The 26236-nt window shown below is 37.7% G+C and overlaps 1 protein-coding gene across 1 annotated transcript in view; it reads left to right on the top strand.

Moving 5' to 3' along the window:
* The window catches only part of Tenm3 (teneurin transmembrane protein 3), a 1297160-nt gene that overhangs the window by 260572 nt on the left and 1010352 nt on the right, over positions 1-26236 (top strand). Inside the window, exon 2 of the mRNA XM_006509405.3 lies at positions 25923-26086. The gene's annotated coding sequence lies outside the window, so the exon portion shown is untranslated. The remainder of the gene's footprint in view (positions 1-25922; positions 26087-26236) is intronic.

Raw genomic sequence — 26236 nt, 5'->3', positions numbered from 1 at the left:
CAGCATTTAGCATCTAATGAAACTAACACTACATGATTATAAGTGTAATTCATTGCTAACTGGAATGAAAAAGCATGTCTGAGCTTATTAAGTAATAACTGCATCCTAAAGATTGGACCCATCTGAACTGATTTAGCCAGTACAACTGCATGCCTGATAAAGATCGTCATTTTGTTTTTTTTTTACAGAGGGGAAAGGGCAGAGGAATTCAGTATTGTGATGAGAATCACCCAGAAAACACTGAAGCTCCATACACAGCGAAGCAGACGAGCAGTCTGTGCCCTCTGTCACCCAAGAACACTTCCAAGTTGACATGCCACATCTGAGGCAGGTTTCCCTTGGCTTCAGTTATGGTGGTCATACACATCTTAGAAATATCCCAATCCTTTTTAGTGGACTGTACACATCTCCTGTTAGAGACCTTCTGTACTCTGCTAAGTGCTTGGGGACTTGAATAACTTACCCTCAGGCTTTCTTTCCTTCAGAATAAAATATTATTTATAACACGCGCAAAAGGAAGATGACAGAGTTTTAACATCAACGGATGCAAACCTATTTAAGAGAAGAAATGGATATGGCTCAATAACTGAATGATAGTGTCCATCCTTATGTGTAATATTGATGCATTAAAATGTGGTCCCTCTTTACGATGGCTCTTCTTCGTCTCAGAAACTCTATTAGGCTCTTTCTGTCTCCTGCTCCGTAAAGCAAGCGGAGCACAGCCGCAGCGAAGGGGCTCCTTTGAGGTTGCTTCCTCTTTCAAATAGCTGAGTTGGCTAACTTTGCTTTTCCTGAGTGGAGCAGGTGGAAGCAATGTCTATCTGCCGAGCTAAGCTAATTTTCCTTTTCCTCTTGGCATCCAGGGTTTCCCTTCCTTCCTCCTTAATGGATGGAAGTTCTTTGGGGAGGCCTTTTTCTCTTCTTCTTCTTCTTCTTCCTTGTATAAGTATACAGAAAAGCAGTGTAATGTTTTCTTCAACCTTATTAAATTGCATTTCACCCTTGAAAAATGACCCGGCGGTTCAGTGACTGCTTGGGTGTGAAATATGACAGAATATGGGGATGTGTGGAAGACCTTGCCTCACACATCCTGTCCAGAATTGGAATGACACTTGGGGGCACAGAGCAGTCCCAGATTCTGCAGGAAGGTGGGTGAATGGGGTCATTTGGCACCATAGGGACTTCAGTTCAACCACAAAGAAAAATGTAATTCCCACACTTCTGCTTATTTATGAGGCTGTAAAGTTGTCACTCAGAGCAGAACCTTTTATGGCTTTTCTCCTCACGCAGTAACCTAGCCCAAGAAGAAAAATGCATCCTTCCCAAGAGAGAGCTTTCCCTTTAGTTTTCAGGTTAAGTGATGTTTAAAAAAATGTTTTGCATATTAATTTATATTTCATCCCTCAGGAGAGAATTCCATCCCATCTCTTTTTTCCCTGGTGGTGGATTCCTTAGCCATTCCTGTCAAGATGATTTTGTTGTTTGTTGTTGTTGTTGTTTGTTGTTGTTGTAGAGTTACAGATGTTTAAATTTGCTCTCTGGTAGGCATAAAAACTGCCACGCAGGAGCTGAAAACATAATGTGGAGGATTACAGAGGAATTTTCCTAGTTTGATAACTGTTGTTTTAACGAGTGCATATCTCATAATATCAACTCTGGGTCTGATCTGAGCTGCTTCTATGCTGTGGAATGTGTTACATGCCGTAGTGGAATTTCAGAAATAAAGCAGACTCCCCCCACCCCATGCATGCCTTCCCTGGGTCTTGGATTGCTGGATGGGTAGATGGGTAGAGAATACTGATTAAAACAGTTAACACAATGGCTGGGTTTATTGTATTTTATTTTGACCATGACCAGAAGCAGCTTGGGAAAGAAAGGGTTAATTTGGCTTCCACTTCCTTCACAACCCATCACTGAGGGAGGTCAGGGGAAAAGCTCAGAGATGTACCTGAAGCTGAGACCATAAAGCAGTGGTTCTCAAGCTTCCTGAAGCTGTGGCCCTTTAACACTGTTCCTCCTAGCCAGGCAGTGTGGCTCATGCCTTTAAGCCTGGCACTTGGAAGGCAGAGGCAGGCAGATTTCTGAGTTCGAGGCCAGCCTGGTCTACAGAGGGAGTTCCAGGACAGCCAGGGCTACACAGAAAAGCCCTGTCTCCAACAATAAAAACAACAAAATACTGTTTTTCCTGTTGTGATGTTCCCCAACCATAAAATTATTTCATTGCTACTTCATAACTATAATTTTACTAGTAAAATTTTTTCAGGAATCACAATGCTATTAAAGGTTTCCTCCCCAAGGCTTGTTAAGCCTGCTTTCTTACATGATCCAGAATCACTTGCTTAGGGATAATACCACAAAGAGTGTGCTGGGTCCTCTCATATCAATCAGTAACCAAGAACATGCTCCCAAACAGACTTGACCACAGGTCAGTCATAATGTAACAACTCCCAGAGGACTTCTTCCAGTGTGAGAATGGTTGTTTTAAAATTCTTCAAAAAGCAGCACATAGGATCTGTAGTTTCCAGAATATTAAAGTCATGGAGTAGAAATACAGACAAATCTATGGGCATATAAAATTATATAAGAAGCCCATTCCATTAATAGGTCATGTCATCTAAATTGGCAGTCTTCTCTGTTAAAGTACATATTAAAATCTTTTAAATAACGGTATCCATATTTTTTTAATTAAATGTGATAAACTAGTATAAAAACCAAATCCTGTTGCAGGAGGAGAAGACTCTTGTCTGTTGAACCTCTCTGCTCAAAGAGAACAGTGCATTTTCTCTGGTATGGGGTCATCATAAATAGAGTCCTTAAATTCTAGCTCTTGAAAGAAAGACAACCAATTAAACTCAGGCTTCTGACTTGATTTACCTCATCGGGAGCCACTTCAAGGGTCTGAAACTGTCATCACCCCTGTCTTCCACATGTAGTCACTTTATCTGGCTAGTGGCCACTTTATCACTAGATCCAGTCTCAGGTAACACTGGACCTAGTGATCAGTGATGTTGCTGTCTCTTTTGTTCAAGACATTTATGAGGAAGCTCCCTGGGTTTTTCTCCTTGCTCTCTACACTGAGAATTGGATAGATCGCCATGTTCCCTTGCAGATATCCACGAGCACAGGAAAGCCAAGGATGTTTCTTCTCTCTGTCTGTATGACTGGTAGCTTATTTCGTCTGGGTTTTGTTGCTTTGTTTTTATTCTGCCTGGTGTCTGTTTTACGTGGTATTAAAAATAGACTTGGACTCAGGCCTTGACAGGTTCTCTACCACTGAGCTACACTCCCAAATCAAATTACTTAGAGAAGTACCAGTATGGAGTGCAATTTGAAAATAAATAGACATTGAATAATAAATAAAACAGAGAACTACTGTGCAGGTTTTGTTTTGTGATACAAGTGAATGATGATTTTCTGCTGGACCCACTTTTTATATGAGATTCAAAGAAGCTGGCATCTCTGAAACAAACTGGAATTTTTGAGAATAACAAAGCAAACTGATGTCATTTTGGAGATGGTGAAACATGCATGGATAGAGGACACAGAGTTGAGTGTAAGTAGTCAAGAGCTCCTTCTAAAGCCACCGTGACTTTTCTGTTGCTATGGGAACACAGAATGACCATGGCAACTTATGGAAGGGTTTATTGGGGACATACAGTCCCAAAGAAACAGGAGTCCATGACCATCACTTGTCCTTATAGGGTTCTGGTATCAGTAATACTGGCTGCATAAAATGAACCTGATACCATTACTTCCTTTTTGGTTTTAGGAAATAGTTCTAAGAAAGTGAATCTTTGCTTACTTAATGTTTTAGTGCAATGCAACTGTGAACCTATCCAACTCTGAGCATTTATTTGATGATTACTGTAACTGTATCAATCTGTCTCACTGCTTATTAGAGATGAGTTAAGCTGTCTATATGCTCTTGGTTTGATTTGGTAGATGCAAAAGCCTCATCCATTTCTTAAAGATTACACATTATTTTGCAATCTAGATGTTCAAAGTGTTTCCTAATTAACCCTCTGCATTTCCCTTGTGTCTGTTTCAATGTTTTCTCTTTCCCTGTTTCATTAATTGGGGTTCTCTCTTTTGGATAGTTTGGCAAAGGATTTGTCAGTGGTGTTAACTTTGTGTATGTGTGTGTGGAGGGGTTATTGATTTTTTTTTTAGATATTTTCTTCATTTACATTTCAAATGCTATCCCGAAAGTCCCCTATACCCTCCCCTCGCCCTGCTCCCCTACCCACTCACTCCCACTTCTTGGCCCTGGCTTTCCCCTGTACTGGGGCATATAAAGTTTGCTAGACCAAGGGGCCTCTCTTCCCAATGATGGCCAACTAGGCCATCTTCTGCTACATATGCAGTTAGAGACACAAGTTCTGGGAGTACTGATTAGTTCATATTGTTGTTCCACCTATAGGGTTGCAGACCCCTTCAGCTCTTGGGTACTTTCTCTAGCTCCTCCATTGGGAAACAAATTATCATTTCATTTACTTCTGGGTGTTTTTTAGCCTCTGTTTCATTTATATTCACCCTAGACTTTGATGCCTGCTGATTTGGCTTTGACTTGAGTTTGCTTTATAGGCTCTCATGATGTATCATAAACATATTTGTTTGTGGCCCCTGTGACTTTAACTGTAAGCACCCATACTTACAAATACTCCTCTCAAATCTATCTCTGCTATATCCCAAAGATTTGTGTAAGTTGTATTTCACTTGGTTTTATGGTGATTTAACTTCTTCCACATGTTTTCCAGTGACTAACTCATCATTTAGCAGTATTGTTCAAGCTGTCTGTATCACTATAGTTTCTGTAGCTTTGCATGCTACTATTTTATTGTTTAATTCCTGTAAGATCTTCATCGGCGACTTTTTAATTTTATAGTGTAAAATGTCATTTCTTTTAAGGAAAGTTGCATGGGTACTGAGAACAGTGGTCATTCTTCAGTGGTTGGATAGAAAGTTCTATAGATTTTTGTCAATTATATTTTCTCTATTGCTCATGTTAACTTTATAGATTCTTTCTTGAATATTTTATCTGATGATTTATCTATTGATATGACTGGAGTATTGAAGCCACACTTCTATCTACATGTATCTACTTTATAAAATTGAGTGCCATAATATTTGGCACACATTTACTTACAATTGTTTTTTACTTTTAAAGGGAGTATTTCTTTTAGTAGCACACACTAACACAAACTAACGGTGTCTGTTCTTATGCACAGAGGTGTGTCTCTTAGTTGACTCCAGAAACAATCAAGGTGAACTTCAGGATCAATCATCACACTTTCTTTACTTCTAGTGATTCTTCTGAGACACCTGTTAATGTCCTGATCGTGTTGCAAAATGTACATTGGTACTTTTTTGAAGCTCTTAATATTCTCTGTTTCCAGTTTTGACAACTTGACTATACTGTGCTGTTGGGAGCTACTTCTCTAGATATAGCTTGTATGGGTATCTATTTTTCCCTACATTTGAGATACTTTCTGTGACAATTTCATTAGTTTTAATCTCATTTCCTTCTTAGACAAAATGTGTTCTTCAATCTGAACTCTGTGCCATACCTCAGATGCTGAGATGTAGTCATTATAATTTGTATTATATTTGTTTGCCTATGACTAGATGTTATATTTCCTAATACATTGTTTTCTATTTCTAATACACCTTCTTCTATTTGATCTAGTCTATTGTTGATGCTTTCAACTTAGATTTCTTATGAGATTTATTATTTCATTTCCAATGTTTCTGTTTGTTCTTTTCAAGATGTTAGTTTCATTACTAAGTTCTTAGCTACGTTTGTCTTTCTCAGTTATGCTACTGATTTTCCAGTCTACATCCTGAATTTATTTCCATATTGCAGTCTTCTATTGGTTTGTTTGGATCTCTTTGAAGTCATAGGCTGTTTGGAAAGCAGACTGAGAATTCTTAGGAATTTCAACCTCTCGGTAGCTTTGGCTGCAGTAATGGATAAGTAATACTCTCTTGGAGGTATAATGTTGTCCTCCTCTTTCATGTGCCTGCTGTCTCTGAGCTGCAATTTGCACATACTTTGGTTAAGAGCGCCCACTTGCTTTTATGTGGGCTGTCTCAGTGAGCACTATACACTTAGGGTTTAGTCTCCAGCACTACTAAGAAAGAAGAAACCCATTTATTTTGCTTAACCTTCTGAAACCAAAGAGCCAAGGCTGGAGCCATGTGTTGCTGGCTCCTTTTGGTTTACTGCCCTCTGCTTCTCTGTACTTTTCAACAGCCCTATCATCTACTTTGTGATTTCTTGTGTTCTTCCAATCTTTTTTCTCTTTGAAGTCTGGTCTATTCATTTTATCCTGACACCTCCTCTTCACCATGTCACACACACATACACACACACACACACACACACACACACACACACACACACACACCAGTCTATAACCCACTGTAGTCTGTAGTTTTTATCTTACTAAGTACATTCCTGTGACTATTTTATATTTGCAGTAAAACTCAGTTCCACACATCTCTATATTAACTACATAGTAGCCCTTCGTGGCTCTAATTACAGTATCTACACAAATCTACTTACAATAAGTTTCTTGAGTTCTGGTCTTGCTCTCTCTTACTACACATATGATGATTTTTTTTTTATTTTTACCCTTTTCTTCACCTCTATGTAGTTTCATTTTGCCATCTATAAAAATCTCATAAACACAGCATAGAATGCAAAAAACCATGTGGGAACAGTGTTAGTATGCATAAGCTATTTAGAACAGGCACAAAATTAACTCTCATGAGTTTAACAAATATTGTACGCATTTAACTCAGTATTTATAAAAAATATCTACATGTAGAATATAGAAGCATATAATTAGATCAATAGTCATCATAGCACATGTGGAATCTATTTTCCTCATTTCATATATATACATATATATGTATCACAAAAACTATTTCATATGACATTTCTTTTAGTTTGGGATTATTAGAGCACTTTCTTTGGTGGATAAAAGGAAACACTGTCTTTTTGTCACTGCTGGTACCAAGCCTTCCAGCTTTGATTTGATTTTGATCCCCTACCATATTTGCTGTTTATAAGATGTATGGATTTGAATCTTGAAGTTGCCTGCTGACTTCTAAATAAGCAGGAACTTAGGCAAGCAAAAGCATTCACCTAATTATTTCATGGCTGACACTCCGGATAGAACATGTATTAGAAGCTTGCGAATGATCAGGTAGCTGGATGTAGGTGCAGTTATTGGCAGGTCCCCGTGCCATGGGTCTAGCCTTATTTCTTTGCACATGACAAACTTTTTCATGTCAGATTTAAAATTGCGGGAGATAGTCCCGGGCTGGAAAACATCCTAGTGAAGACTTTTAAATTTTTCCCTTTCATCCTATACACAACAGAAATTCTTTTATTTTTTCAACCTGATGGAGCTTCTCTCTATTTTCATGTGATGGTAATAGGCCCTGCAAGTACACCAGATAATAGACTCTTAAAGTTTCTGTGTGCAGATTGAAAGAGCACATTATAGTGTCGGCCTTTCCCTAGGCCTCCCAGCTTAACCAACACAGTATATAAATACAACACCAGCAGAAGTTATAACAATGGTTCCTGTCAGCCTGTCTGAGATAGTTAGAGAAGAGCAGTGGGGAATAGCACAGTAACCCAGAAATGTCCAGATTCTTCTGGCCCCTTTTATTGTGATAAATCTCCTATGAACTTGCAAAGAGGTATTGTTTGCATCCAGTGTGTCTGTGTCTAGAATGGCGTTGTGTGTATCTATTTGTCCTAACGGAACTATGTGGAGCAAAGCCTGATTCAATTATAAGTGGGGGGGGGGGGATGAAACCCTTTGCAGGAGGGAAGTAGAGATAATATATTTGAGCAAGATGAATTAACTACATTCTATACCTCCTCTGTGTAAGTTTTGAATAGTGCAAGATTATGTGTTTGGAAATCTGAGTGCTGTTTCCTTGTTGTACCAGAAGAATAACTCTCATGGATGCTGCTGTATTGTAAGATACATCAGATAACTTGCAGCAAGCGGAGAAAAATGAGGTCATGCATTATATGTAAGATTGTGTTGTTGCTTAATAAAAGAACTAAAGGAGATAATTGCCATAAATACAGACATAACATTACATTCAATTAAGGATTTCTAAGTGGATGTTTGAAAATAATAGAAGGTGCATCAAAATGGAAGAAGTGAAGCTCAGAATGACAGGGTGTCATTCTTCTATGAAGTAACATTCAAAGATTTTTTTCTGTAATTGGAATTTGGTATTCATTTCTTCCTAGTGTGAAGCCGCTACCTTTCTATCATAAATCTTGCATACATTCCTATTTCCAAACTGTGTAGGTTCTTCATCTTCAAAACTTGCCTCTTTCTTACAAGCCATCTGAAGTTCATTTTGCATCCCATTGAACCTATTAGGGTTCTCTAAACTCACACAACTCATAATTAAAACCTTTCTAGTTAAATGTCTAGTGTGGCCTGTCAACACACATACAGTAGAGCATAAAGCCGGGAATAAGACTCAGAATGAATCTAATACCTACCAATGGGTTCAATGTAAATTGAATATTTTGATGGTGTATGATGTCAGTTGTTCCAGTATTTCCAGGATAAACAGGAGCAGCTGTTCATCTATGGTCTTAGATGCTTCCCCTTTGTGGATCAAATGAAAGAGAATGTGTCCTGCAGCCACACATAGCCCCCTTACTCCCCAGAAGACGAGAACAGGACATTACTTTTCAATTTTTGTATTGCCATAAAACCCTTTCCCTGGTGAAGTATAAAGAACATAAGACCTGTGGTATTTCTTTTGTTATTTCATATGTATGAAATTTATATAACTCAGACTTCGGGATTCTCCTTGGAAAACACACATGCTGAGAATGGGAGACCACGTGCTCAGCCCAAAGTGGGAAATCTTTCTCAACCCTTGAGTCCCAACATCTCCCAAATTCAAGAAGTGCTAAGAAAGAGCAGGACGAAGGCAAGTATGATCCAGGTGGCAGGCAGCAGTGCTGGGAAATGGGAGCTGCTAAACTGGACAGGCCTTGAGCATGCATGAGCTCACCTCAGCCATCGTGCCCTACACATGACCTCCACCAGCCCACATTCTGGCATAAATGCAGTAGATAGTCTCTAGGTCTTGATGGCCTCGTCAGGCATCAATGGGAGAAGAGGCCCTTGGTCCTGTGAAGGCTTGATGCCCCAGTGTAGGGGAATGCCAGGGCAGGGAGGTGAGGGTGGATGGGAGGGTGAGGGAACACCCCCATAGTAGCAGGAAGACAGGGAATAGGATAAGGAGATTCTGGAGGGGAAACTGGGAATGGGGATAACATTTGAAATGTAAATAAAGAAAATATCTAATAAAAATAGCTGATACGTTCTGCAGGTAGGAAGATCATTCTCTTTTTTTCATGTGTGCACACTGGTAAGTTTCCTATGCTCCATTGTGTAGCTTCACACCCATACAAGTGTGGAGAGCATTAACTGTGCTTAGTGGATTATCAGAAATGTGGTGGGGGTGGGGGTGGGGACACGAAATCAGAAGGGAAAGGAAAAAGCTGTGTTGGGGAAGGTTGGAGAGGCATTAGACAGGAAAAATAGGGCGTATCTTGTTTCATCCCATCCACGATGCATTTATTCCTCCACCCCCAGAAAAATTCCCCCTTGTATATAATTAGGGTTTGCACACACAGATTCTGTTTCACTGTACACACGTATGAAAGACTTAAGAAAAACAAAGGCAAGATAAAAGCACACCTGCAAATAAAAAATAGGTAGTAAGCCAAAGTCACACTGGGAAGACTTCAGCTCTGTATTAGTTCATCTTTACTATAACAAAGGTACCAAAATGGGTAGCTTGTAAGCAGAACTTTCCCAGGGGTCTGGATGCTTAAAAGACAAAGACCAGAGCACTAGCACATTAATAAGAACTTTCTCCTATGTTGTGCCAATTACCTGTCCTTATGTGGTGCACAGAGGGAGGCGGGGGTGGAAAGAGATTCTTTAAAAACATATTTGAAAAGAATAAATTAAACCCATGCATGATGAGCTAATTCTTCTCCCAGAGACTTTGTCTCCTTGTACATAGTTAGGGTTCACACATACAGAGTAGGCTAATGAACGTTTAGACCATAAAAGACATTGAATATTTCTCAGTGTTAGAAAATACCTTGTTCAAGGCTGGGAGTATAGTTTATACTTAGCTAGTGTTCATTCCCAAGTTTCCAAGACACTGGGTTTGATAACCAGCCATGGGAAGAGGGGTTGTCTGTTGTCTTAGGCAATAATCTACAAGTCAATCCAATTTGCTCAGGATTTCTATGATGCCTGATCACCCATTAAAATGAAATTCAAATTCAGATAAGTAACAACTCTATGAATGCCTTTTAGTCCCTTTAGATTCACTCTGACTCCTCCACATTGTGACTCATATGTTATTCATTCTCACAGATATGCCGTGAGTGAGTACCTACTGAATGGACATATCGTTGTTTCATAGTCAAGTAGTCCTTGTGCTGTGTGGCATTCTTGAAAGATCTCTATATCTTATTATGCTGGATAAGTGTTTGGAGACCAGCTGTTCATGAAGGTTTTCTGTAAACCTATATAAATTTTTATCATATAGATTAGAATAAAATATTTAAGATTTAGTGTAATTATATTTCTTATTAACTATTTTATTCCAACTTTTGTCATCTTCTTAGAGTAATTACTTGTGCAAATAAAAAAAAACACTAATAACAAATAATAGCACTTTATGTGCCACAATTTTGATGCTAGCATAAAAACTAACATATAAAACAATGAATTTAACCCCTATGCTAGCACAATTATACTTTTTCATTAACATTTTAAATTTAAGCTATATCATTTTTCAAAAACATTTCTACTTGCTATCATTTTAATTTATATACTCTTGAATCTTATTATTTGATATGTATCAGACGATGTTTGAATTTTGGGAGCTTTTATGCTATAATTTTATCCCCATTTTCCTCATTCACTGATAAAAGAATTTATTTAAAAACTTGGCATTTAGAAACTATAAATGATCTTCTTTCATTTAAAATTATATTATTATTTCTGTCATTTTAATGTAATATGTTGGATAACATATGTACCTTCAAAACTATCTGATATTTTAAACACTCAAAGACTTTTAAACTGACATCACTCCTTTGACTGGTCTTAATAGGAGGGAGTCTTTGTCCTCTGAGAGCATATTTGGATTTTTTTTTAAATAGCCAAAATTTTTCAACATCAAATCTTTTAACTAGCCCCCATGATCTCATTGGGTAATGTTATTCTTGAGCATAAGTGAAGCTGGACCCTAATAAAATATTATCCTTGTGTTACTCATAAAGTAAAAGAAATATTGGAGACTATTTCATGAACAATACTCATTGTGTGAAGCTCCTAGCAAGATTAGCTTGAAGTGAGTTTGATACATTGGGAGGAGAAGATGCTAATACAGAACCTGGTGCAAGCACAGATGATAGGAACATCATCTAAGTCAGAAGAGAAGAGAAGGGCTGGGGGCTTCTCTGCTAATGTCCTTGATCATAGCTGAATGCTAGCTTGATTAAAATATAACAACTAACCAACTAGCCAAAAAAAAAACAAAACAACAACAACAAAAAAAGGCATGGAAAACAGATAAAATGCATCAGCAACAAATTATCAAGTTGCATAAAGTGATGCATAGGTCAGACTTCCCTGGACAACCAGTCCTCTTTTTACATGATCATGCGATGATATTGAATACGATAGTGAAAGCAGCCATTGTCATCATTTACTTTCCTTCTTCCCATAAATAAGTGCCCAGTAAGAGGCAACTTGAGGATCTTGTCTTGCGGTTCAAGGATATATAGCACATTATAGAGGCAAGGCAGTGCAACAGGAATGTAAGGTGGTCCCATCGTATCCACAATCAGGAAGCAGAGAGAGATAAATGATGATGTTCAGCCTGCATGTTCTTAGCTTTTTCTTCCTTTTTCCTCAGCTTAGAATGCCAGGCCCATACAATGGTGCCATAAATGTTTAGAGCCGGTCTTTCAGCCTCAATTAACTTAATCTATAAACTTCTTTATAGACATGCCCAGACTTTTATCTCCGCGGTGATTTATCAAGTTGATAGCCAAAATCAATTATCGTAGTTCTTAAATTATCTCTCAAATTCCTGGCTGGAGAGATGGCTCATGAAAGTACTTGTTCAAGCATGAAGATCTGGTCTCAAAATCCATGAAAAAAAGGTTAAATGTGGTAGTATACACTTTAATCCCTAAACTTTGGAATCTGAGATAGACATACTCCGTTGGATGTGGAAGGTAGACACCCAAGACTAAAGGAAACAGTTCAGGGCAATGAGATACCTCATCTCTAACCAAATAAATGAAACCCACAGTTGGCATCTGGTCCATATTCATGCACACACATGGGCACATGCATACCCATGCAAAATAACTGTATTAATTAACCATATCTTAAATCTTTGTATTCTGGACTGATTGTCTCCTATATCTAGCATGAAGCTTTCTTCCCAGAATCACCCCTTAATAGCTTTGTTTGAACTATTGACACCTCTGCTGCTGTGTTAGCTTTTATGCTCCATGGAATTCTTAATTTTTCATACTCCATTTTTTTTAGAATACATTCTCCAATAGCATAAGCAGTATGTTGAAGGTTTTGCTTGTCTACAAACTCTGAAACACCAGTGCGATATGAATGAGGGTCCATCTATAAGGCTAAGAACTAAATTTTCATTTGGAATATTGCTGGGGTATTTTCTTGATGGGTATTTGGGGTATTTTTCTGTGGGTTTCTCATAGTCTAGACTATTAATTACTATCTTGGCATTTTGATATTCGTATCAAAGCACTGTTTGTGATAGACTTTGGAGAATAGAGAAATGTTCTCTCTCCATAGAAATGTTAAGGCACATTTCCTTGGAGTTATCCCAAGGAAGTAAGGACAAAGGCTACTCCTTCCTCTCTGGATATATTTGTGATCTCGTTCTTCCACCCATGCTGGACTGGGGCTGTTGTGTGCAGGTTTGATGCATGTAACCACAGTTTATATGAGCTTATGAGTTCGGTAGCCATGTAATATCCAGAAGATAATATTTCATAGCATTCCTGCACATAACTTGCAAATGCAATCTTTATTTAAAATTATAATTATGGTTTATTTTATTGGTTATTTTACTTATTTACATTTCAAATGTTATTTCCCATTCCAAGTCCCCCCCAAACCCTCTATCCCTTCTCCTGTACACCCTGCTTCCATGAGGGTGCTTCCCCACTCACCCACCCACTCTTACCTAAGCACCCTAGCATTCCCCTATGTTGGGTCATCAAGCCTCCACAGGACCAACGGACTCTCCTCCCATTGATGCCAGATAAGGCCATCCTCTGCTACATGTGTAGTTGGAGCTAAGGGTCCCACAAACTCACTCTTATAAGAAAAGAATTAACACATGTGCTTGTATAAAATACTAAAGTGAATAAATTGAAATTCCTCTCCAATGGGCCCCACAGAAAGAACATGTAGTCTTTATCATGGTGCCTTCTAGAACACAGCAAAGCAACACAAGGTGCTCTTCTAGCTGCTGATTTTTCAGACTAACACACTATTAGTTCTTTAATTCTTCCTGTCACTGTGGATGTATAACCTGCTAGCTTTCCAGTAAGCTAGCAAGGCCTTCACCATTCCATACTGGATATGGATTACCTCTTCTGCATTTCCCTATTTCCTATTTCTAGGCATTGTGACCCCTGACCCCCGTAAGAGTTCACTAATGTTGGATTTCTATGTTGCTATTTATTTCAGATAGCAACAGTCTTGTTTTGCACTGTTCTATTGAGGTTATTTTTTTCACTTCTGTATAATTTTAAGTCCCTGATGCTCTCTGTTTTCAAAATATACTTTATGGTTAATAACACACGGCTTTTGTTCAATGGATGAAATACTTTATCACTTTGAGGGAATTAATGTATTTTAGAGCCTTGTTTTCCCCTGAACAGTGTCTATTTAATTTTGAGCTTCTGTTTACTTGTTTGTTTTGATCTCTTTCTTCACTCTAAAAGCTTCTTTGGATGTTTAATCTTCATCAGTTAATTGTTAACTGTTCATACTTAAAAGTTGGGCACAAAAATACAAAATGCAAATGCTCCTCATTAGCTAGTACATGTTGACTTTAAATGTGACCCTAGGGAGATCCAGCTCCTTTGCGGATATTTAGTACCTGCACTTTGGATGTTTCTGTTTTTTTCAGTTTTACTTATTTGTTTATTAAAAGGTTGTCTTATTTTGTTAGAATCCTGTTGTGGGTGTCTCTCTATCTCTGTGTCTCTCCTCTCTCTGTCTCTCTCTCTCTCTCTGTCTCTCTGTCTCTGTCTCTCTCTCACAGAGAGAGAGAGAGAGACAGAGACAGAGACAGAGACAGAGAGATATCAGTCTGTTTGTCTGTTGAACATGGCTTTCTTGAGCCTCAAAGGAGGTCAGATTTTCCAATGTTAGAAATAATACTACTTTTTCTTTGAGAACTTTCATACATGCAAGCAAGGAAACACAACCATATTGCCCCTCACTTCTCCATTCCTATATGTGCATGAGTGTGGGATCATCCCTGGAGTCTAGGCAACCTACCAGTGACCACCCTACCAGCCAATAATTCTCCCCCTCCGGCATCTAACAGCTGTTAACAGCTCCTCAGTTAGGGATAGGGCCGTGGGAGCTCCTCCTCTACCCATGATGGATTGTGGTTGGCTTTATCTTGTGCAGGTTTTCTGAAAGTAGCCACAGTTGATCAGTCTCTGAGTTCTGTTCCATGTCACATCCAGAAGAGAACCTTTCATAGCATTACTGCACATCCTCTATCCCCCTTACATCCTTTCTTCATTCTTTTCTATTATCTCTCACAACAAGGTTAGGGAACCCAGGGAACTGATGAAGATGTCCCATTTGAGACTCAGCAGTCCCAGTCACGTATTGTCAGCACTGTGGTCACTTATGAGTCTCTGCTTTGACTAATGCCCATTGCAAAATGAGGCTTCAGGGACTACAGTTGAAAGCAGCCCAGGTCTATGGGTCTGCTGTAAGTATTCAGAAGGCAACTAGACAGCATCTCTACTTAACAAAATATGGACAGAAGGTTCCATCATGTGGACTATGAGCTGTCAAGCTATAAGCTTTGACCAGATTTACAGTTGCAAGTGTAAATTCCCTCCTCTGAAACAAGCTTCAAATCCACGAGGAAAGCCATAACAGCCACGCCCTGTATACTAGTCATCATATCTTACCCTGCAGATATTATAGCATGGACACTCTAGTGCTGGGTAAGAAGCCGGATGTCTTTTCTCCCCCACCAGCTAATGTAGCACCTTCTGCAACTATGAGTGTTCTCAGTTGGCAAACTGTAATACTTATTAAACAAATTTATTAAACAGACAGACACACACACACATTAAAAACTGTGATGTTTGATTGAACAACATCCCAATCATCAGAATTTCTCCATAAGAATACAAAGTTCAGAAAATGGGTTGTATTTGAGGTCTAAGTCAGCTCCCTGGGCCATTTGGGACCTTATTTTGTCTATTTCTGATCTCATACATATATGTATATATTTTCCTGAGCAAAAACTTATATTATAAAAATTATATTCCAAGAAATGTTTGGGAAACAGTGATTATTGACATTCCATCAAGAAGACCGAACCATATATTTGCCTACACGACCTGAACATATTTGTGTATAGTTCTATATGGCATTCATGTTTGTGAGTATCTTTACATTCTAGCAGGAATGGAGGTCAGCTAACGAACTTGTGTTAACTCACAGGTTTGATAGCTAGCCCTCATGTTGACTATGAATCAAGCAACTACTGAAACTGAACTTGAAAGGAGGCACTTGATTTATGGTAAAAAATAATGGGCGGAAATCATAAGGAATTTGTAATCATGTATAGGTTTTTCCCTCTCAAATCATATCAGTCTTATGATTTTCATGTAATTAACAATATTGTAGTAACTAAAGTTTTCATATTATTTTGTTTTAAATTTTTTACCTAGATATAAAAAATAAAATGCTCTTATGAAGAAAAATTAGTTATTTTATCTATTCATTAATAATTGCAAGAAAATTTTCATTAGCTTATATAGCTTCTAGATGACATTAAGTATTTTATATCTAAGACACATTATTATATTGATGTTTTCATAAGCACAGTACTTTAATTATTTAGTAAATGCAAACTTATTCACTATCAAAATCAGCATATATTTATAATATGCTAAGCACCTGTAAAACACCAACAGTTTCACACAATAAGCCCCATGTAAATCCTTCATGAGGACCATTATATTTTAATAGAAGATATCAAAGGTCCGTATGGAGTGCTCAAAAATGCAGGAAAGCTCTCTTCATAGTTATAATTTTGAGAGCAAAGCAAAACAAAGAAATCATGTCTACCTCAAAAAGTGCTACTATATAATTTCTGGAGGAGATGATACTTGGTCTGGGCCTCAACAGATCCTGAGTCCAGAGAAGCCATGTTACTAATGGAAGAGGATGGAAGCAGCAGCATCTAACTGTGCTTCTCACAGTGTCATGGGAAAGAAGTGTCACAATGTTTGCTCTCCTCTCCCTCCATCCTCCCTGGAAAAGCAGGAACAGAAGCCCAGCTAACATGAAGGGACTCCAGAACATGAAAGTCCCAACGTACTCTTCAGAGGGATCTGAAAACACTACCAGGTTGTTTTGTTTGTTTTGCCTTTCAGAAAAGCTTTTGTAGCTACCCCCTGAACAGATGTATTAGAGAAAAGGTTAAGTTACATTACAAAGAAACCCCTTGAACAAGCTGTTCAATAATACAGGATACATTCCTCTTGATGTGACAGTGTGGCTGGTCTAGGCTAGCAGGGTGCCTCTTCTGCACTGGGTCATTCAGGGAACCAATGTCCCTCCCTGGCTCTGGCACTCCATGAATATTATTATTGTCCTCTTGGTCAGATCAAGGCCACAGTTGTATCCATCTTCCATGCAAAGGCAAGAGTTGAGAAGTCAAAGGGCATTGACAGATACATGTTCACATTATTTTAGATCCAATGAAATGCTTGGTCACCCTACCTCCAGGAAAAAATAGAAAATTCTTTCCTGGATAGATACACACCTGCGGAAACAAATTGAAGTGGATGTAGGGAAACTCCCACTCTGACACAGCCAACTTTACATGTTTGTAATGTATAATTTCTCTGGAGTTATAGAAAATTTGTTTTCATGCCTTTATTGCTTAATATAGTCTAACTCTTATAACCAATATCAAGAATTCTGTACTGTGATTATACAATAACATTTCAAGATGTGTCTAGAAAGGCTTGTTTATGTACTAATGGAGTTTTCGAAATTAAGTTGTGTGACTGAAGCAGACCCCGAAGAGAAAATGTGATTCACACTGTTTATGTGTTTAAGTTGATAAGATCTGTGATCCTCATATGTATTTGACAGCTCTCCAACAGCAGTTTGCAGTATGTTAAACTGGGACTTTCAGAAGATAACATAAAGATTATAAAAATCCTATTCGAGATTATGAGTTGTAGACCACCCAGATAAAACCATGTATTTGATACACATTATGATTATTTAAATCATTTTTGTAGAACTGATTCATGTCACACTTACAACTTACAGTCTGCTGATCTTTTCAAAGATAAAATCTATTCCGTGAAGGAGCCAGAAAAAGGATACTATAAAAGGTGCCTTTATAAAAGTAGGATAAATGAATATTTTGGAGCTCTATATTAGCTAATGAAATAAGGAAAATCATACTGTTGTTAGGAACCCCTAATGAATTTTAATATTAGCAAAACTCCTTGTAAGGTGTGAGTAAATGTTTTTAACTAAACAAGTATATTTTATAAAGTTCCATTCTTTTAAATAAGTATTCCTTCAATGACTACACAAGGTGCTGGGTGCTCATAACTTGTTAGATTAATATGGCCTTTTTAACAGGATTTTTTTTTTTTTGTATCCCAAAGTTGGATGGTTAAAACAAACAACAAATCCTTCTGCTAGGTGTACATATTTGAAATAAAATGAAGACATAATAGCCTAGTTCTTCATGCTATATATCAAAAAAGCACTAAAGGGACAAATGTACATTTTGTGAATAAGTTTTACACTGAAAATGGTTGTTGCAGTGGTCTTACCACCTTCGGCACCGGGGTGAACTTCTATAACTCAGAGGAGTATGGAAGATTAATGAAATATGATCAGGCTGTGTTTTATTCATACATCATCCTCAAACTTACATAAAAACCTCAAAGGCAGAAGGGATCTAAAATTAAATGGGAAGGGAAGAAAGAATATGAATCCAAGGAAGAAAATTTCTACACATATTTTAATTGTCGGGCACAGAATTAGTTGTCAAATCTTCCCTTAGTTGGTATTCCAATTTAATTACAATCTGAAGCAGCAAACTCAGCACTGATGGTGACTGACAGACTTGGCTGGATAGGTGTTGGCAGGTAGTGGGGTTAGAACCTCAGATAAGATGTGTATAAGGAAAGGAGTATGCCCACAGACCATGAAAACTGTGACCTCTGAAGAAAAACAGTGTGCTGAAATCACCCAGTGCAAAGAGAAAGTGCTCTCTGTGTGTGATGTTTGGAGAAATCTTAATAACTTAATTCAGATTATCTTTATTTCATCTCCCATACCTATTACTTAATGCACAGGAGTACAGAACCTCATGTTTTGAAGATGGCTAACCCAATAGAAAAACCTGCCATGGTGCTTACGTGGCTAAGTAACACTGAGTTTGAGATTCTGTTCATCCCAAATATCCTTTTCCTAAATCAGATAGGACTGTAATCAGTAGAGATACCAACTTTACATAATCATCAATTGTGTTTGCTCTTAGAGCAGCTTTCCACTAGAGATTTGCATGATATTTGCATTTATACCATTGCCTTGTCACCGTGTTCTAATTAGTGGGAAATTGGATAGCAAATGAAGATAAGAGAGTCAAAACAGAGTGGAAGGGTTCTCCAGCTACGTTGGTGTGGAAGGGATTATTTAGAGGTGGGGATGAGTGGGGAAAGGGTGGGCGTGGAACAGGGAGATGAATGGGTGATTAATTGGCTCAAAATAAAACAGAACACAGGCAGCATCGGAAGGATCACCAAATTACTTCCAACCCATTTGCAGACTATCCTATAGACGTTAATTTATTTCCAGCAGATAATTTTTGTATATTAGAAGAATTAGAAAGTCAGCAAGCCCCACTGTTGCTTTATCCATTATTTATTGAGAAGGAAATGAGGGAAGAGAATGGATACAAATTAGACATGCCTAACTGTTCTGAGAGTGCTCTAAAGGGCTGTGATTTTCTACGGCCTGAAATGCCAGTGAAGACTGGGAGTTGCCTGTCTGTCCTTAGACCTTTGCAATTAAAATAATTGCCTAAGAATTTCTTTAAGTTTAAGCTGTTTCCATAGAGTAGAGTAAACTTATTTTTCCTTGGCTTCTGAAGTTAGATATGTAGATAAACAGAAGCAAATGTAAATGGATATAAATGTGATTATGTCTAATCATCTGGAAAGGATTTGTGGCAAAATGCAACCTTAAAATGGAATTACTTTTCATAACCATTTTGATAACCAGTATAAAGGGTGCTTTGGAAAGACATGGTAAATTCATGCATCTCTGTGGTCCCAGTTGCCCCTTAGATTCTAGATTTGTGTCATTTTTCTATGATCAGTTTTACAGAAACAGATAACAATTAATTTTATAATTTTAATTGTATAAGACAGCCAATACAAGTTCTGACCTCAGGTGAACTCTTACCATCCCGTCTGATTTTGCCTTAAACAAAACTTGATTACAAGAGAGGTCTGTTGGCCAGGATTCATACATTGCCCAGATAGTCCTTAAGTCTTGTTCACAGCACTTCTTGGGTTCCCAGCTTCATACCAATTGGTACAAGGCTGAGGATCTTACGGATCAAAATATTAGAGAGGGAGAAAACTTCAGATTTGGGGTCAAGGAAATGAATGAGAGTTTATTTTTTTTAGGCACACAGAGCTGCTTACTTATGAACGACCCTGTTGAGGACTTGATTCTTACTCACCGCTTCTCAGATGGCACTTGAATAATTATTCAAAACTTCATACCAAGGAATTCTGACATTATGCATTTTTTAAAAATGCAAAAATCAATTAAATACTAATATGCTGTGACTCAAATCCTTGAAAGAAAACGTCCTTTGTTTGTGGTTTGAAACCTGCCATTCTGTTTCATTATTGTAGAAGTTCCCAGCAGGCATGTTCACCCAGATTTAATTATTAAGCCATAAATGTATCTTTGAAATTTTCTCTTTAAACTGAATGCCTAGGAGTAATTTAGAATTGCTTTTTCACTCATCTTATATGGCAAATCAGACTTCAATTATATATATATATATATATATATATATATATATTCTAGTGTTTTAGAAAAGTGAGCATCCCTGAACAGAGAATAGTATGAGGATGCCATTAACATGGGTAACTATGGAAACAGACTAGGTAAAAGTATAGTAAGGTCTTAGACTTAAAGCTCTCTACATCTATCTAGTAAAATGAAAGCTTAATGAGGGCAGGTTTCTCCAGGAGTTTGCTTATCTTCTCTTACTCTCTGAATACAACATCGTGCTTCCTATTGGAGTAGGGAGACAATAAAGGTAACTGAAGAAATAGAAGTATCAATCAGTCAGATCTCCTGTATGCTTAATCACTATGATGACCGTATGTTAACTTCCCTTAATACAAACAATGAAAACCATTCAAGATTTTCTTGTTTGATATTGCATTAGTTGTTCTTCCTGTTACTATGATCGAGGTCCTGACCACCCCTCCAAAAAAGTAAATTAATGGAGAAAGGGTTTATTCTGTCTGTCAGACCCAGGATGTAGTACATCCATCATGTCAGGAAGAGGTTGAGGAAGGCAGTCACATTGTGAATGGCTCTGTTTGCTAACATTCTCGTTTTTATCCACCCAAGAATCTCAGCCCTGGGAATGGTACCACCCACATAGCTGAATCATCTTACCTCAATTAAACTAATGACATAATCCCCCACAAGCATGCTCACATACCTATGTCATAAAGTTAACAGTTAAGATTAACCATCATAAGGATTAAACTTACATATGAATACCTGTGAATATATATAATCAGATATTTGTTGTTCATCTGATATTGACTACAAAAAAACTTATCAAAGAGAGTCGTATTTTACATCAAAATAGAATTGGTTAAACCAGGTTTCAAGCCTTTAAGATTTTTCAAAGTAATGAAAAGTATTATATATATATATATATATATATATATATATATATATATAATGAAAATATAATATATATAGTAATGAAAAGTATTATATATATATTCATTTATTTGATACATGGAAATAAAAGAGTCAGAGATGTGTGTCTTCACTGGTAGGAGAGTGTGGAAAAGCATCAGAGAATAACTAAAAAAATATCTTCTAAAGTCTCTTGTGAACAGTTTCTACAAGAACTTCAAAGAAATAGCCCCATAAAGGCAAATCTTTTCAAATGTCACGACATTTACAAGATTATTTGGAAATATTGAGTGTTTGTTGCATATTAAAAAGTTCCTCACCTTCTATCCTTTGAAGGAAGTCATTTAAATTAATGAAGATGCAGTTAACACATTTAGAGAACCAACCCTAATATACACAGGGAGATGCAATTATTACATAAACAGTCATATTTACTTAAATAAATATGGATTTTCCTGCTGTTCTTTCACTTCATGGTCAAAGTGTACAGAGAGTGTGGTAGTTGCAACCCTGACAACCGCAAATATTAAGAGCTGGTATTGTAATTTGATATTTACATAAGAATGTGTCCTAAAGAGAACTCATGTTCTGTGTGCTTTCCTCATTTTTATTAAAAGATAAAGTAATCCCAGGAAAGCAACGTGGCACTTGCACACAATACAAGTAAGTATTACTTGACAACACTTACACCACCCAATGTCTATAAAACGTAAGAATTTTTCTACCTCTAATAATTTAAATGTCATAAAAGCCACAAGAAACCAGTCGCTTTTCTTCTGTCAAAATTTGGAAAAAAAAGGTTTAAAAAAATATGAAACTTGCTACAATTCTGACATTAACACCATGTTAAATCATCATTTATTTATTATTCTGTCTTATAAACACATGAAAGCAGAAAACCTCCAGGCTCATGTACAATAAAATATCCCAGCATTAAAACTAAATAATAAAATGTCAAAGATGAAAGACTGATAACGCACCCAGACATCTTTCCTATATAGCCTATGAAAAAAGAAATCTATATAAATAAGTAGACTAGAAAGCCTTAAATCTACAGAATTCTGCAAACCTATATCGCTGAATAGGACGGTTTACAACCTGTGGGTTATGACCCCTTTAAGTGGGGGTCAAATGGCCCTTTCATAGGAGTTACTTAAGACCATCATGCAGATCAGATATTTACATTAAGATTTAACATTAGCAAAATAATATCAGTTATAGTAGCAAGGAAGTAATTTTATGGTTAGGTGGTCACCTCAACATGAGGAACTGGATTAAACAGTGACAACATCAGGAATGTTGAGAACCTCTGTCCTAGGAGGTGGTTGGGTAAGCAGGGTAAGGCTTCCTTTGCCTTTACTGGATTCAATTTCTGCTTCTATGTTTGTTGCACAGGATCACATCAATAAAAATAAAGTCTCCAACAAAAATTTCACTATTACCAATCTGACACATAAAATAAATTCATATTTGGTGTGTTGGGTATTTAAAAGTTCTTGCCACTTCCAGTTTCTGGTGCTTAAACTGCATGTGTTTTTAATCCCAGTGTTCTAACTTAATGTCTGTCTGGGATTTTTTTTCTTCTTTTTCCTTTTTGCTAAAGGAATTTGCACAAGACATTCTAAAGAGGAATTTCTGTTCTTTCCAATGTGATTTCCCTGGAAAAATAAGGAGGTCAGATGGTGATCCTGTTCTTCCCCATTTAATCACTAGTGAGAAGGTGGCACAGAACTGGGTCATTTTACCTACAGCTTCATTAGAGTTTGCCTTTGGATATAAGCCCCATGAGCACAGAACATAGTAAATTTATAAATACTAGCCTGGATAATTCCAGTGACTGAAAGAAGGTAAGCATTCAAAATATACACTTGTCTAACTGATGAAAGCTATCAGTTTTCATTTTCCAAAGTCACACAACTGCGTGAGACTGTACATGCTCAGCTACCACTAAAAACAATACCAAGCCTACTGTGCTCTATTTAAGATAGTGAGCAACCTGACCGTGTTTAAGAAATGATGCAGAGTTCCTACAGTGTATATTAAGTGTAGGGCAATGGTGAGCTCTGCATTTTCACTGGTTGCCCATCTTCAAACACGGTCTTCCTTAAAATGTCACCCCACTATGGTGATCAATTTCAGACCCACCCCCAAAACTTCATATGATTCCATTGTCCCACTTATAATGCATCTCCACTTTAACAGAGCACTCCAAAGCTTTGGATAAGACCATTGTCAGGGTGACATGATGACGAATGCCTGTGGTCTCTATACTTAGGAGGCTGAGGCCAAATGACGAGGAGTTGGAGGCCAGCCTGGCTAACACGAGAGTCTATCTCAAAGCCCAAGCAAAACAAAGGGAGAAAAGTCAGGAAAGCCAGATGTGTTTAGGTATACAAGACCTTGCCATTCAGGAAAAAGGTTTCTTTAACTCTAAACTTTAAAACTGTGTTCTTATTAAAGAATAAAACAATTCCTACACTTTGACTAAAGTAAATACACACACACACACACACACACACACACACACACCCTGCTCTGACACATGCTTCTTCTGCTGAGTTTCTACTCCAGAAATGTGGGACATGTGAACTGATGGGACATACGCAGGAATAGCCACAGCCAGTGTCACTGAAATAACATTTAGTGACAAGGCTAAGTTTAAGGGTTTTAGGGCAAGAAAGGCGTTGGTATTCTTTCAAAATTCATATTTCTTTCAAAAATAAAATAAATGTTTGTTAAAGTGTTCTTTATTTGATCAGTCAAAAAGATAACTTAAATATTTCTTGGGAAAAAAAAATCCTAAGGTCAACAAATCAAACCAAATGCCCAAATGCAATGCCTGCTTATTAATATTATCATTTGGATACAGGATGTCCAACAAGTTTGACTTTCTAATATTCTTTGTCTTACATGGAAATAAAAACATGCGTCAGAAGACACAATCATGGTCTTCCAACGTAGGATGCCATATTATTTAAATTAATCATGCACACAAGATTGGTACAACCCGCACAATTGCCAACTCGTGTCTGGGGAGTGCTACTATATGAATTGTGCAATAAACATTCCATGCACAATAAATGAGGCAAAATGGCTGGGAAAATGGGCGAGGAGGAAGGAGCTGAAAACGGATTATAAAATATCTTTATGAACATTAGCATAACTGAGGAGATACAGTTTTCTGGCTTTATTCTTTTGACAAAGTTTCTTTATAGTGTGGCTTCCATTGTATCCTATCATTTAGATACACACTGCACAAGCCATAGACCTGCTAAATCTATAGTTCCTTTTGTCAAGTTTGTTGCTGTTATTCAGTGCATGTTAGGTATGCTCTTTAAGTAATAAAATTACAGTGTATACAGTAACAGACTTTCTGAAACACCTTCCCTTAAAATATAAAGTAGACTATGCAGGCAGCAATAGACACCAGCAACATCTCTTTGGCTTCTGTAATATCCCTTTATTGCACTAGTCATGTGTTTTAGAAAAACTCCATGTTATCACAAAATTATTTTGAGCTCAGTGTGATCAGGTGTGTGTGTGTGTATGTGTGTGTGTGTGTGTGTGTGTGTGTGTGTGTGTGTGTGTGTGTGTGTGTGCACGAGTGTGTATACATTCCCAAAAGCATAATCTTACACGTATGCTTTTTACATTTCTGCTTTTTTCTGGTGCTTATATTTTGGAATGTTTATGTTTCAGAACTTACATATTACTGCTTAAGGCATCTTGTCATGTTTCTACTGTTTTATCCTTGGTTTCCACAATTTGCGTGTTCTTGGAAGTGAGCAAACTCCTTTGTTTTTTTGCTTTTCAGAGAATGTATTGTGATTTCCCCCCTCCCCTCATTATGGAGGGAGAAGGGTTAATAGCTATTAGTAGGTAGCTTTCCCTTCTTGAACCTGAACGAGCTTTTAAAATTTGTTTTCCCTCCCTGAATTTATAAATATTTTAATCAATAATGTATCTATTATTTCCCAAGTGGGCCCTAAGCAGTGTGTTTGATGGCCTCACACAGCCATTCTAGGCGAACAGACTCTCTCAAGCAGCTGACATCAGTGAGCCCAGCTCTGTTTCCGTTCTCCCGAGTCCCTGTATTTTTAGGTTAGCTAGCAAAGGCGCACTCACTCCATCACTGGACCAATGAAACTGATGCGGTGTGCAAGGTCCCTCACTCCCTTTTGCTGAACTTGCACTGTGTTGTCCATTGCATATTCCATGCAAAGCTAGTCTGGAACAAAAGGCAGTCATCAGAGGAAAACAGAGCCTGCCCTCCATATCATAATTGTACTTGATCAGCATCAGCTCCGCATCAATAATGAGACAGGGGTCCAATAATGATGTTGGCAATGAAACAACACAGTCAAAGCTTCCGTGGTTTCCATGAAGTGACTATCCAAGGTAGAAGCCCGTGCTTCTTTCACACAGTGTCACCGATGATTGAGAACTGTGCCCTTTGTATTGTTTGGAATATTCCCTTCCCTTTGTTGCCTCTCATCCCAACTAGAGAACTACACTTGCTTTCATATATGACATCCTTGCTTTTAAAAATCTAATTAAAACTTTCCTTTTGGTCCTTAGGTAGAAAGATGGCTCTGCTGAGATGGGCTCTTAATTAATGCACTGAGAGCCTGTGAGTCCCACCTCTCAACAGGAATGATTGACGTCCAAGGATACATAAATTACACTAATTGAGCTCTGCCTTTGTATAGGCTTTTCCACAGCCAACTCATCAGAGAAGCTAGGTGAGTAGACCACCATAAAATGGTATTCAGTGTGTTCTATGCCTTCCCAGAGGGTGGAGAAGGTCTTTCCAGGCCATTGCACATTTACAAACACAGAAGGGAACTCTTTTCTTCAGTTTGGAGATGCAGGTTTTGTGTTGTGGGGCTTTT

Source organism: Mus musculus, chromosome 8, assembly GCF_000001635.26.
Source record: "Mus musculus strain C57BL/6J chromosome 8, GRCm38.p6 C57BL/6J".
NCBI lineage: Eukaryota > Metazoa > Chordata > Mammalia > Rodentia > Muridae > Mus > Mus musculus.
The sequence above is the reverse complement of the archived record's forward strand: the minus strand, read 5'-3'. Positions and strand labels throughout refer to the sequence as shown.